Raw genomic sequence first — 11,890 nt, forward strand, 5'->3', positions numbered from 1 at the left:
TATCTTGCACTTCATCACAAACAAAAGCAACACTCACCAGTTGTAAATGGTCTAGTCGATCTCCCGCTTCATCAGCGGCGGCGGCAGTGATATTGGTGGCATTCCCAATTCGAGACGGGCAGTTTTTGTAGCTGTGGCCCACTATTGTAGTATGTTCATACAACTAATAACTCAACACAATGAGCTCAACTTGTAACACTTTGTTGCAAGTATAAACAATTAAACATATACGCATTAAAATATAATTGTGCACTTGAATATGTTCATATGTATACATTGAAGTATTCACATAAACATATTCAAGTAAACATACAATTAAGCATGAACATATATGTATGTACATTTGTATATGCACATACATATATTCACATAAGCACTGTATGCACAAGCGTAACATGAGCTAGAGCCAGGCCAGCGTGTGACCGCTGACCAAGCACTTTGATGCATGCGCTCCAACAGTATGTATGTATGTATGTACTGACACTCTCCCTCTCTTTTGTAGCTGTCGCATAAATCGCAGCATAAGAATATATATGTAAAATTAGCCTAAGCAAAAGAATAATTTGGAATAAAGAAATCAATCAAAACTCCAGTCAACCGACACAGACGTGTCTCTGATTATTATTTTTCAACCCAACGGAACCCGGTCGAAGGAGTTTTTTACATGGCGACCGTGACAGGACCTGAGCTGCACACAACATATATATAAATTATAATAACATAATTTTATATTGAAAAGCGATGACATCTAAATGATGCTGCGACAACTAATATATGGAAAAGCGACAACAACTAAATGATGCTGCAACTTATTGGCAAGAAAAGAAACAACTGACAGAGATTGTAGCAACAACAACAGCATAAACAACAGAGACTAAAGAACAGCTATCAACATCAGCTTCAACACCATAATACTGAAGATATCTAGTGAATATATTTGAGTCTCGTTCGTTATCCCAACGATGAACATCAGCATCAACACATAAGTTTGACTAAAAAAAAAAAAAAAAAAATACATGAACAACAGTGAAGATATTCCCTTTGCGGAATCTGCTCCTGTCGAGCAAAGGGATGCACTGACGCTAAAAGAAGCGCTAGAGCTGTATCCCAACGATGGACCGCGGCCACTAACAATAGAGGAGTACAGAGCCCGGCAGCAGACGAGAATCCCCAAAAAGACGAAACGGGGCGGTGAGGTGAGACGCCTGCTCACCCAGAAAAGACTGCAGCAGGATTTACTAAAGGCCAGCACCAACGAAGAAGACCGACAACGCTGCATAGAGCGTATCGAGAACCTAAAAACTGAACTTCGCCAAAGAGCGAAGAAACGCAAGGGGGCCGCAGAAATGCGCAAGCCTTAACTTGCCTTTAATTTAATAATAATAATTATAAGCCTAATAGCAAGTTGAAGCACGAAAGTGCAGCTTGCGAACTTACTAACTTTCTGTAGGCTATTACTAACAATGTGGTTGGAGAATTTTTTTTTTCATATAAATTTTTTTTTATTTCTAAATAACAATAACGAATGAAATGTAAATCTGAATTGTGAGCCAACCACATGCTCTATAATTTTTTCCACGTCTCTGGCTCGCTGTGCAAGACACAGTTGAAATAAAATTTTTTTTTCTTTTGTCGTATAAAAAAAAAAAATTTTAATAATTTTTTTTAAATAAATTTCATAAAATTCATGAATCCATAACAATTTTTCAATAATTCAAATATAAATTTTTATAATTATAATTCGTATTCAAGCAAATAAGAACGAAGCTTGAAATACTTAAAAAAAAAAATTTTTTTTTAGTAACTTTTAAACAAAAGGTTTTGAGATGTTTTTATGGGCTTTTGTTCCCTATTTTTTTTTTCCCGTATTTGTCATATTCATTTTCATCCTGCTAAATTAAAATAGTCTCATATAGGATCGTTAGTCAGTGAGATTATTATTAGAATTATACACAAAAAAAAAAATTTTTTTTTATATAAACTCCATATGTTCGATAATTCCATAAGTAAATTTGATGATATATCTCTTATACCCACAATGGGGTTAATAGAAACAAAATCAGTGGACTCCACTGCTAATGTAATAAATAAAATCGAATCATCAAATACTGACTTGAGATTAACGAACATATTGTTATTAATAATCGTCGTAATAATGTGCGCATATATTTTATATAAAGCTTATCTATTACACAATAAATGTGTAACAAAAGAGCCATAAGCCAAGCTAATGACTAGATAAGGTCTAAGAATACATATGCACACACGCGAATAACAATAAAAAAAAAATAATAATAATTCTGGAAAACAATGGCCACTCTTGATAATTATTTTGGAAAAATAAACGCTAGGCATACCAGTATTGTCCAAGATTTAATTGAGGTTTTTAGAAATGAGCATATCAATTCACCACAGAACTCAATAACTTGGTACAAATTAAGTCAGCTTACCTAAATATAACGGGAGAAGAATTCCCAGTTCAAGGAAGCACTAGGGTACAGATGAGTTTCATCCTCACAGTACCATATGTATGTTGCTTTTCCAACGCAGCAGGCACATATCGTTTCTACCGAATGGAGGAACCGAGGCAGTAAGCCTCCATGATTTTTTTATATACGTACATCCATATTAATAGGCCTAACAAGTTAGTGTAGAATATGGATAAGATAGAAACAAAAAGGCTACAAAAATACTTACCTTTCCTCGATTTCCTGATACAATCAGGCGAAACAAATCACAAATACAAGGAAATAAGGTATTGGATAGCCCACAACTACAAATTTACAAAAAAAAAAATTGTAGATCTTATGGAAAAATCCATAAAAGTAGCTTATAGTAGATTGTTAGCTAAGACTCCTTTACATAAAGACGTGCCCGGATGGGTCCACGAACTTTTTAAGGACTCGATCGCGCTGATAGACATATCAGAATCGAGTACAGACTCAGATGTAGATGTAATAATAGATACAGAATAATAAAAAAAAAAAAATAAATAAACATAAACATTTTCGAAAATTTTGTTATTTTTAACAAACTATGGTTACTTGGGATGATATAATTGGAAAAGCTAGAATACACGCACAAGAATTAACTAAATCTTGTAAGTGCCTCTCGCAAACAGAGAAACATCCCAAGACACAGTAACCAAACACACGAAAATAATAACCGAGAAGCTCCAAGCTATTAGGGCAGTATTAACTGAGCACTATAGCAAACTAAAGGAAGGGCAAAAAACAGCCGCAAATGCGTTCTACAGTGATTGCAAACAAAAAGCAATAGCTGTGCTAAACAGACACAATATTGAATTTAAACAAACAACTGATTTGGAAACTTCAATAGTGCTGGAAGAAGAAACGCAACTAATGGCCGATGATGAAAGAGGTCAAGAAAAACCACCAGTGAGCTCTGATCAGTCAATTATAAGTCATAATAAACCAGCAATTCCAAAAGGAAGCAACAAAATGACTCAAACAGTGGTAGAATTCATAAACACAGCCACAAGGCTGCTACCATTCTTCGATGGTGACATTAAAAACCTACAAGGTTTCATTGGGGCACTTCGCGTACTTGATACCATAAAAGAAACGCATGAAGCAGTAGCCATCGAAATAATAAAATCAAAATTGAAAGGTCAAGCGGGTAATACGCTAAGCTCGGAAACAACGATTGACGAAGTTATACAAAAACTGTCAACAATCTTTAAGGGTGAATCAGTGGATCTTTTAACAGCAAAGATTAAAAATCTGCAGAGAAACCTAATAACTGTGTTTCATACACAAAAGAGATTACTGAGTTGACCGACGCCCTAAAAGGCGCGTATATTTCGGATGGTCTTCCAAATGAACAGGCTATAAAATACACTACCAAAGTGGCAGTAAATGCTATGGTAAGTCATACCAAAAGTCAAAGAGTCCAGCTACTAATGGAATCGGGAAACTTTGATTCAGCCAAAGAAGCCATCACTAGATTTACCACTCTTTCAGTAGAGTCGGGCTCCACGGGAAGTTCCCAAAATAATACCATTTTTTATGCCCAGCATAATGACCGCGGTAGACGCCGCTACAATAATAATGGTAACTGGAGAAACAACTCGAATTGGAACAACAACAATTCGAGCTGGAGCAGTAACGATGCCCACAGAGCCCAACGAGGCCGAAATAATTCACGCTACCGAAGAGGCGGCCGTGGAGGTGGACAACAAAATAATAATAATAAGTTAATTGAACAGGGTATTGTTGAACCGTCTGTTTCGCCTTATAATAGCCCACTCTTACTAGTCCCAAAGAAAACACTTTCGGGATCTAAAGAAAAAAACTGGCGATTAGTATTGACTATCGTCAAATAAACAAAAAATTGCTGTCAGACAAGTTTCCGCTCCCCAGAATTGATGATATTCTTGATCAATTGGGAAGAGCAAAATATTTTTCTTGCCTTGATTTAATGTCAGGTTTTCATCAAATAGAACTAGAAGAAAAATCAAGAGATATAACGTCTTTTTCAACGAGCAATGGCTCATATCGCTTCACGCGATTACCTTTCGGTCTAAAAATAGCACCTAATTCATTTCAAAGAATGATGACAATAGCATTCTCAGGGCTTGAGCCCAGCCAAGCTTTTCTCTATATGGATGATTTAATCGTTATTGGTTGTTCTGAACAACATATGATTAAAAATTTAGTAGATGTTTTTAAACTTTGCAGAAAAAACAATCTAAAACTGCATCCAGAAAAATGCTCATTTTTTATGCATGAGGTGACATTCCTAGGTCACAAATGCACAGACAAAGGAATCTTGCCAGACGACACAAAATTTGACGTCATCAAGAATTATCCAGTCCCACATGATGCAGATAGTGCTAGACGTTTCGTTGCATTTTGCAATTATTATAGACGTTTCATAAAAAATTTCGCCGAATACTCCCGGCACATAACAAGATTATGTAAAAAGAATGTTCCCTTCGAATGGACAGCAGAATGCGAAAATGCATTCCAATACTTAAAAGAAAAGCTCGTTCAACCTAATCTATTGCAGTACCCAGATTTCAGCAAAGAATTTTGCATAATCACGGATGCAAGCAAACAAGCATGTGGAGCAGTTTTAACACAAAACTATAATGGACTCCAGCTTCCAGTTTCATATGCATCAAGAGCGTTCACTAAAGGTGAAAGCAACAAGAGTACTACAGAACAAGAGCTAGCAGCAATACATTGGGCAATAACACATTTTCGACCATATATATATGGAAAACACTTCACAGTGCGAACAGACCATAGACCATTAACATATTTATTCTCCATGGTCAACCCGAGTTCAAAACTAACACGCATGCGGCTAGAATTGGAAGAGTACGACTTTACAGTAGAGTATTTGCGAGGTAAAGACAATTTGTGGCAGACGCCTTATCGCGGATAACTATATCCGAATTAAAAGATATGAGTATAAAAGTCCTGAAAGTCACTACCAGGCAACAAAGTAGACAGAAAAACTGCGCAGTTAATAAAGAAGACCTTTTGCCAAGGCAAAAACTTCAAAATGCTTCTAGGCCCAACGTATACGAAGTCATCAATAATGACGAGGTACGAAAAGTAGTGACCTTGCGAATAACAGAATCTAAATGTTCACTGAAACATGGAAAGAAAGTTATGGCAAGAATTGAAGTTAGCGATTTGTATACCAATGGAATTCTCGACTTAGGTCAGTTCTTCCAAAGGCTTGAAATGCAAGCCGGTATACTTGAAATCAGCCAACTAAAACTGGCACCGAGCGAAAAGATCTTTGAAATTATTTCAATAGATTCTTTTAAAAATATGGGCAATACTATATTGAAAACATTAAGAGTAGCGCTACTCCAGCCGGTGACCCTAATAGAAAATGAAAAAGAAAAAGAAGCAATACTGTCTACATATCATGATGATCCAATTCAAGGAGGTCATACTGGCATTACCAGAACGCTGGCAAAAATCAAAAGACACTACTATTGGAAAAATATGGGACGCCATATCAAAGAGTACATAAGGAGATGTCATAAATGCCAGGTGTCAAAAACGACGACACATACGAAGACTCCCATGATAATACAGAACACCAGCGAAGGCTTTTGATAAGGTTATAGTGGACACAATAGGTCCACTACCAAAATCAGATAATGAAAATGAGTATATTGTCACATTGATATGCGATCTGACAAAATACCTAATAGCCATTCCAGTTGCATCTAAGAGTGCAAGTAATGTAGCTAAAGCTATATTCGAAAATTGTATACTACAGTACGGTCCAATGAAAACACTCATTACGGACATGGGAACTGAGTATAAAAACCAAATTATAACAGATATATGCAAGTACATGAAGATTAAAAATCTGACATCTACAGCATACCACCACCAGACCTTAGGGACAATAGAACGAAGTCATAGAACATTCAATGAATATATTCGTTCATACATATCAGCAGATAAGTCCGATTGGGATGCTTGGATACAATATTTCACTTATTGTTACAACACAACACCCTCGGCAGTGCATGAATATTGTCCATACGAACTAGTATTTGGAAGACTACCAAATCAGTTCATAGATTTTAACAAAATCGATAGAATAGATCCAATATACAATTTAGACGACTACTCTAAGGAAATAAAGTTTAGAATAGAAATAGCATATAAAAGAGCTAGGATAATGTTAGAAAACCATAAGTTAAGTAATAAAAAATACTACGACAAACATATTGCCGATTTCAATTTAAACATAGGAGATAAAGTTTTATTAAGAAAAGAAATAGGTCATAAACTAGATGCTAAATATATAGGGCCTTATAAGGTAGTGAGTATAGAAGAAAATGACAATATATTAATAGCAGATAATAAGAATAAATACCAAAAGGTTCATAAAAACAGACTAAAACCATTTTCGGAATGATCAACCGAAAAAAAATAATAATTATCATGATACTTAAGTAATTTTTACAAAAAAAAAAAACAAAAATCTTTATGGATTCATCTATTATTGAAACAAATTCACGCAATTTCGAAAAACAAGAGAAAGAAAATTTGCCTAAAGAGACACAAACAAAAAAAAAAAAAACTTTCCTAAGATACACCTTTACTTTACCTTTATTTTACCTTTCTATATAAATAATCATTACAATAACTACATAATATTACGTTATTCTCTAAAAAGGGGAGGTGTAGTATGTTCATACAACTAATAACTCAACACAATGAGCTCAACTTGTAACACTTTGTTGCAAGTATAAACAATTAAACATATACGCATTAAAATATAATTGTGCACTTGAATATGTTCATATGTATACATTGAAGTATTCACATAAACATATTCAAGTAAACATACAATTAAGCATGAACATATTATGTACATTGTATATGCACATACATATATTCACATAAGCACTGTATGCACAAGCGTAAACAGAGGCGGTGTGACCGCTGACCAAGCACTTTGATGCATGCGCTCCAACAGTATGTATGTATGTATGTACTGACACTCTCCCTCTCTTTTGTAGCTGTCGCATAAATCGCAGCATAAGAATATATATGTAAAATTAGCCTAAGCAAAAGAATAATTTGGAATAAAGAATCAATCAAAAACTCCAGTCAACCGACACAGACGTGTCTCTGATTATTATTTTTCAACCCAACGGAACCCGGTCGAAGGAGTTTTACAGTATGAACAAGAGACACTATGGCCTAGCATGGAGCAGAGCCCGAGCAAGACGGGTGAAAGTATCTTGCAAACCAGGAGAAAGTCAAAAGGAACTCTAGTTTGGCTTGCATCACACCTGATCCGGAACGATTCGGAACATTGGAAAAGCTACGGGCGGTACAAAGCGAATTGTAAACTTTTTGCAAGGCATATGTAAGAGGCCTTGCGGAGAACAACTGAGAAATATTTTGGCTATAAACCACGATGTGGAAACCGATGCAGTTTTTATTCGTGCATGCCAAGAAGAGGAGTTTCCAGAAGAGATCAGATGCTTAAACCAAGGACATGGCATAACAAAAGTAAGCTATTTAAGTGCACTCCTTACCTGGACGAGTTAGGAGTGCTACGTGTAAAAGGACGAATCGACAGAATTGAAGGCGTAGATATGGACACTAAACGACCCATTATACTACCGCAAAAGCATAGAGTAACGTTTCTGATTGTGGAGTACTATCACAGGAAGAATAACAATTTGCCCAATGAAATTGTCGTTTACGAGATACGACAGCGGTACTGGATAACCGGCTTACGCGCTTTAGTGAGAAAAGTCGCGAACGCCTGTGTAGCGTGCCGTATACGAGTAACTCGACCAGTGCCACCAAAGATGGGCGATTTACCAAAAGAGAGGTTATCGCCGTACACACAACCATTCACCTTTACTGGAGTGGACTGCTTCGGCCCATTTGAAGTCGCAGTGGGCAGCAGACACGAGAAGAGATGGGGCGTGTTATTCACATGCCTTACTACCCGAGCGGTACACCTAGAAATTGCTGCATCACTGTCAACAGACTCATTTCTCTGCGTATTAATTGCGTTAGAAGAGGAGTGCCGCGCTGCTTACTATCGAACAATGGTACAAATTTTAGAGGAACGAGTCGCATATTGCTGGAGCACATAGAACGGATATCAACTTCAGCTGTGGAGCAACAGTTTCCAACGTTGGAGTACAAGTTTAACCCTCCAGGTTCACCGCTCATGGGCGGCGTTTGGGGGTGATTGGTACGTTCTACTATACTTTCAGAAATACTGCCAAAGGACGGACTGAAGGAAGAGGTGTTAAGAGGAGCGTTTGCTGACGTAGAGCAAATTTTGAATTCAAGGCCTCTGACCTATGTGCCTTTAGGAAGAGCCGAATCGGAAGCATTAACGCCGAACCATTTTCTAAAAGGCAGTTCTAGTGGCCTACGTGAGAGCGGTTCACTAGAACAGTCTGGTCCGCAACTCGCAAAAGGGTATCGTGTTGCCAGCCGAATTGCCGACCGTTTCTGGAAGAGGTGGCTAAGAGAATTCTAGTTATTCTCTACCTACAATCACAAAGCGCACGAAATGGTTCCAACCGCAGCTCAAGCTGATATCAGTAGGTGACGTGGTGATAATTGTAGACGATGCCGCTAAACGTAATACGTGGCCAAAGGGAAGAGTGATCGACGTTCATCGTGGGAAAGACGGAGAGGTGCGAAGCACAGTCGTTCGCACAGTAGATGACGCGACCAACAGTGAAGCTGGCCGTACTGAATTTAGAGAGTATACCACCGCACGAAGAGGCCGGTGAATTACGGCCTTTTGTTTTGCTTGCACTGGTGACAGAGCGGCGACCCGCTATGACGGCGTGCTAGTCACAGAAAATTTTTCAAACAGCAAAGACGCGAAAAGAAGAGAAAAACACAAATGTAAGATAAAATAGAAACATGTGAGAAATTTGAATTAACATTGAAATAAAGATTTCAGCCAACCGATCTAACCGATCGATTTTCCCCACAAATTGTGCAACTGAATATAGCGCAATACAACACAAAACCAGCGTTTAATTGTTTGGTTAGAGGGCTCGGGATATATGTTCGCCTCTTGAACTTTTTTGGAGCTGTCCCACGTCACAACCTGAACATTTTCTACAATACCCGTGCAGCGATTACTAGTTCTCTCAAGGCAAACATCGGTTTCGGGGCACAGACCATACATGTAACCTTGTTAGCGATGCCATCGATGATGTACCCTCTTATCCTGGGAGTAGATTTCCTTCGGAACATAGGAAGTTCCATACGTTGTGGAGGTATCTGTTACATTCGCACCCTTTGGACAAACCCTACAGTCCCGTCAAGTCTATAATTCAGCCATCGCTAGTGTCGGATGACCACACCCGGTCTAATGCCCTTATAAATCGACTGGATCCTGCAGAAACGCCCGCTACGCCCAAGGATACTTCTGACTCTCAGCATAGCAGCAAACCAGTATGTCAGTCGGGCTCAGTCTTGCCGCCTCCAGCACCAGACGCTGTCCTTAAGAACATATTCCACCAGCCTGGTGTAGAAAAGGAGCCAGCCACTAAGATGGACACCCGATTAGCTTCGGTTGAAGCCGAGGTTCGTGAGGAGGATTTGAAGCCAAAGGAATCACCCAACATGGTACATGAGAGCCAACGCAATACCTCCCAGGATCAGAAGAAATACTACGTTCTAAGACGACTGGCGTCCTAGCATCGGGAGCGTCGTTATGGTCAGGCAACATATGTTGTCCGATGCCAACGAAGGATTCAACGCAAAACTGGCGCCTAAGGCCCGTATAAAATAATCAAGTTTCTTTCCAGCAATGTCGTTAGACTACAAGAAGAACAGACCTAGCTGAGTGTCGGAGTGTTGTCGATGTGTCAAGGTGCGACGCGATTTGAACTCAAGAGTTTGCGCACGGTACGTAAGCTAGACTTGCACACGCAAACAGTTGCCGACGAACCGGTACTATCGAGAAACCATCTACAGTATTTACCACATTTAAGTTAGTGTAACGTAAAAGCAAGCTTAATTATTGGTCTGGATAATTTGAAAGTTTGTGTGCCTTTGGAGATACCGGAGTCCGAAGGAGATGACGTGGTCGCGGCGCGCTGTAGATTGGGTTGGTCTGTGTATGAGAAGCATGCGCGCTTTAGATGCGTCAATGAAAGAATACTTCGCTATGGAGTCTTCGGGAACACGTGTGGCAAGCAAGCCATTAAGGGGGGAGCCTGCTTTAGGAGGCTCAAAAAATCTAATTTTTTTCTATTGCTTAAATCTATTCCTAATATATCTAAGAATATGTCTGGCAACTTTGGAAAGACAATTCGAATTATTTTCGAAGATACAGCACAAAAAGCAGTCGGGCGCCGAGCAGGTATACGAGCGTTCGTAAACTTTAAAGCGCGTTCTCTCGAGTTTTCATTTTTTTTTTACTAATCGTAAAAAACCAAAGCTTTTAGATTCAGTATCTTATTACCTCCTCTGTGAACTTTAAAAAAAAATTCTAAACTATTTTTTTAGTAAATTGAAGTTAGGTTTTTTGCTGAAAAATGCACTTTTTTTTCAAATCTAAAAAAAACTTTGATTTTCTCGTTTTTTCGGGTTTTGTTAGGTTCACATAAAGAAGGACTAATGAAAATGAATTATCCATTTGATTTTTTTGTCTCAGACAAAAATTGCGACCTACATTTTGCCCGCCAATTGGACACTTCAATTGCGCGAGGGTGCACAAAAGTAGATGAAAGTGGGCTGTATTTCGATATTTTAAATTTTAAATTTGCTTGTTTTTTTCTATCCTAAAAAAAACACGAAAACTGCCTTTTTTAGGCCACCTAAAGCAGGTTCCCCCTTAAGATCGAAAGACGACGAGCGCGCGTTCCAGATTATGGAGGCGACCACGTTGAGATGTTTCACCACATAAGAGTGCGCCCAGAAGACCAGACGGCTCAGAAGTTTCTACACCGAAGACGAGACGACGGAGTTGGCCATGGAGGTGCAGAGAATTCACTTGGAGGGATTCAACACCTCGAATTCTGCGAGCGTAGTGAGAGCGCTCTAGAACCAGGAAGGAGACGTGCCTAGGGAGGTGGGATTCCTTGAAAAAACGAAAGATAAGGTTTTAGGCATGTGGTGGCTGCCCGTGACAGATCCACTTACGTATGTAGTCAAGCCGGATTTGGTTGAAAGAGCATCGAAAGACTATCCGACCAAAAGAACTGTGTTAAGTGTGGTTATGTCAATTTTTGACCCACTTGGATTGCTTGGCTTTTTCATTGTTCGTGCTAAAATTATAATAAATAAACGCTTATGCAGCGCTTGTGTACCTGCGAGCAGAATTGGATGGGATAGTCCACTGTTCCCTAGTAGCGTCTAAGACACGAGTGGCCCCCTTGAAGCCA

The 11,890-nt window shown here is 38.6% G+C and overlaps 1 long non-coding RNA gene across 1 annotated transcript; it reads right to left on the reverse strand.

Annotated features, from left to right (window-relative positions):
* Positions 1–2,296: 2,296 nt before the first annotated feature.
* LOC124461083 lies at positions 2,297–2,788 on the reverse strand. The gene is made up of 3 exons (XR_006954922.1): positions 2,698–2,788; positions 2,451–2,637; positions 2,297–2,347 (listed from the first exon to the last, which is right to left on the reverse strand). It is a non-coding gene; the product is annotated as an uncharacterized LOC124461083 (long non-coding RNA).
* Between the last annotated feature and the right edge of the window lie 9,102 nt (positions 2,789–11,890).

The sequence above is a fragment of the Drosophila willistoni genome, unplaced genomic scaffold, assembly GCF_018902025.1.
Source record: "Drosophila willistoni isolate 14030-0811.24 unplaced genomic scaffold, UCI_dwil_1.1 Seg197.1, whole genome shotgun sequence".
In the NCBI taxonomy this organism is placed as follows: Eukaryota; Metazoa; Arthropoda; class Insecta; order Diptera; family Drosophilidae; genus Drosophila; species Drosophila willistoni.